Raw genomic sequence first — 3,278 nt, forward strand, 5'->3', positions numbered from 1 at the left:
TAGGCCACCAGCATGCCATGCCACGGCCAAGGCAGCCCAGCCAAAGCCAGCAGCATGCCATGCCAAGGCCAAGGCCAGCAGCATGCCATGCCACGGCCAAGGCAGCCCAGCCAAAGCCAGCAGCATGCCATGCGAAGGCCTAGGCCAGCAGCATGCCATGCGAAGGCCTAGGCCAGCAGCATGCCATGCCACGGCCAACGCAGGCCAGCCAAAGCCAGCAGCATGCCATGCCAAGGCCTAGGCCAGCAGCATGCCATGCCACGGCCAAGGCAGCCCAGCCAAAGCCAGCAGCATGCCATATCAAGGCCAAGGGCAGCAGCATGCCATGCCACGGCCAAGGCAGCCCAGCCAAAGCCAGCAGCATGCCATGCCATGGCCTAGGCCAGCAGCATGCCATGCCACGGCCAAGGCAGGCCAGCCAAAGCCAGCAGCATGCCATGCCAAGGCCAAGGCAGCCCAGCCAAAGCCAGCAGCATGCCATGCCAAGGCCTAGGCCAGCAGCATGCCATGCCACGGCCAAGGCAGCCCAGCCAAAGCCAGCAGCATGCCATATCAAGGCCAAGGCCAGCAGCATGCCATGCCACGGCCAAGGCAGCCCAGCCAAAGCCAGCAGCATGCCATGCCATGCCTAGGCCAGCAGCATGCCATGCCACGGCCAAGGCAGGCCAGCCAAAGCCAGCAGCATGCCATGCCAAGGCCTAGGCCAGCAGCATGCCATGCCACGGCCAAGGCAGGCCAGCCAAAGCCAGCAGCATGCCATGCCAAGGCCAAGGCCAGCAGCATGCCATGCCACGGCCAAGGCAGGCCAGCCAAAGCCAGCAGCATGCCATGCCAAGGCCAAGGCCAGCAGCATGCCATGCCACGGCCAAGGCTGCCAGCCAAAGCCAGCAGCATGCCATGCCAAGGCCTAGGCCAGCAGCATGCCATGCCACGGCCAAGGCAGCCCAGCCAAAGCCAGCAGCATGCCATGCCAAGGCCTAGGCCAGCAGCATGCCATGCCACGGCCAAGGCAGCCCAGCCAAAGCCAGCAGCATGCCATGCCACGGCCAAGGCAGCCCAGCCAAAGCCAGCAGCATGCCATGCCAAGGCCAAGGCCAAGGCCAGCAGCATGCCATGCCATGCCACGGCCAAGGCCAAGGCCGAGGCAGCCCATCCGAAGCCAGCAACATTCCATGGCAAGGCCAACGCAGCCCAGCCAAAGCCGGCGGCATGCCATGCCAAGGCCAAGGCCAGCCGCATGTCTTGCCACGGCCTTGTCCCGCAGCGTGGCGTGCCTTGGCCTTGGGCTAGAACATCGCATGCCACGCCCTTGGCAAGCAATCCTGTCCCTCGTGTAATTGCCATTTGGTTTGGCTTTGACTTACGTATATGTTGCCCTGCGAAATGCTTGTCCCTCGGGTAATAGCCGGTTTGGTTGCCTTTGACTTGCGAACACGTTGCTAGTGCTTTCCCCAGTGGAAGCTTGTTGGGAAAAGTATGTCCCTCGGAAGTTGCCTGTTGCGTTTGTTATTTGCATTCGAGCTATCCGATGCTTGCTGGGTTTCTCTAAGAGTTTTTGCACGTTCGTCGGGCTTTTTAATTATTTATTTACTCATAAAAATTATAATAAAATAAATTAAAAATAAAAAAATAATTAAAAAAATTACTATAATTACTAGTGCCTCATCTTATAATTGTTGGAATTTTTCTAGAATTTTTTGAGTATTTTTAGTAATTTTTATTATTTTTTAAGTATTAAAATTGAAATAAATTAAAATAAAATATTCCGGTGGCCAAATATTTTTTTATAATTTTTTTTATGGTGTATTAAATTATTTCATACAACTTTCATGTTGAAAGTTTTGGCAAAAAACCATTACTTTTTAAAAAAACCCCATTATGACTCCTCGAACATGCTTGATGTTTCCTCCTGCCAGATTGAAAAGGGCTTAACAGGCTATTATAAGGGGGGGGCACCTCCCTTAAGGCTGGCCAGCATGGCCAGGCCACAGGCCACGCCTATGCCTAGGCGGGCGCTTGGCACATGCCATCGCTTGGCTTGTGGCATTGGCTTGTGGCATCGAAACTACATAGCCAAGCACGGGATGCGTCGAGTGGCGGCCCGCGGCGGTGGCGGTGGCACGTTGGCCTAGGGCAGCATGCCATGCCACAGCCTTGGCCAGCAACATGGCATGCCAAAGCCTTGGCCAGCAGCATGCCATGCCCTGGCCTTGGCAAGCATGTCATGCCACGGCCTTGGCCAGCAGCATGCCATGCCACGACCTTGGCCAGCAGCATGCCATGCCCCGGCCTTGGCCAGCATGTCATGCCACGGCCTTGGCCAGCAGCATGCCATGCCACAGCCTTGGCCAGCAGCATGCCATGCCACAGCCTTGGCCAGCAACATGGCATGCCAAAGCCTTGGCCAGCAGCACGCCATGCCCCGGCCTTGGCAACCTTGCCAAGCCACGGCCATGGCCAGCAGCGTGCTATGCCCCGGCCTTGGCCAGCAGCGTGCCATGCCACGACCTTGGCCAGCAGCTTGCCATGCCCCGGCCTTGGCCAGCATGTCATGCCACGGCCTTGGCCAGCAGCATGCCATGCCACGGCCTTGGCCAGCAACATGGCATGCCGCGGCCTTGGCCGGCAGCATGCCATGCCGCGGCCTTGGCCGGCAGCATGCCATGCCGCGGCCTTGGCCGGCAGCATGGCAAGCCCAAGCCTTGGTCAGCAGCAGCATGCCATGCCAACGCCTTGGCCAGCAGCATGCCTTGCCACGGCCTCGGCCATCAGCATGCCTTGCCACGGCCTCGGCCATCAGCATGCCTTGCCACGGCCTTGTCCAGCAGCATGGCATGCCCGGCCTTGGCCAGCAGCATGTCATGCCACGGCCTTGGCAAGCATGCCAAGCCACGGCCTTGGCAAGCATGCCATGTCCCTCGGGTAATTGTACAAGTTGCCTTGCGAAATGCATGTCCCTCGGTTAAATTGCCATTTGGTTGGCTTTGGCGTGCGAACGAGTTGCCTGTGCTTTCCTTATGGAAGCTTGTTGCGAGAAGTATGTCCCTCGAAAGTTGCCTGTTGCGTTTGTTATTTGCATTCGCGCTAACCGGTGCTTGCTCGGCCTCTCTAAATGTTTTCGCGCGTTCGTCGGGCTTCTTGGTCCTTCGGGGGGTGATTCGTTTTGGGGGGCTGGTGCACAGTGTACGTCGTGGCGCGTGAGTTGTGTTCGGTTTGTGCGAGTTGGACGGATCCCTGCCTGTGCAGCGAACTCCACTGGTGCATTCCTCCATGTCCCT

The sequence above is a fragment of the Camellia sinensis genome, unplaced genomic scaffold (assembly GCF_055761805.1).
Source record: "Camellia sinensis isolate YWXY unplaced genomic scaffold, ASM5576180v1 Unanchor4, whole genome shotgun sequence".
In the NCBI taxonomy this organism is placed as follows: Eukaryota; Viridiplantae; Streptophyta; class Magnoliopsida; order Ericales; family Theaceae; genus Camellia; species Camellia sinensis.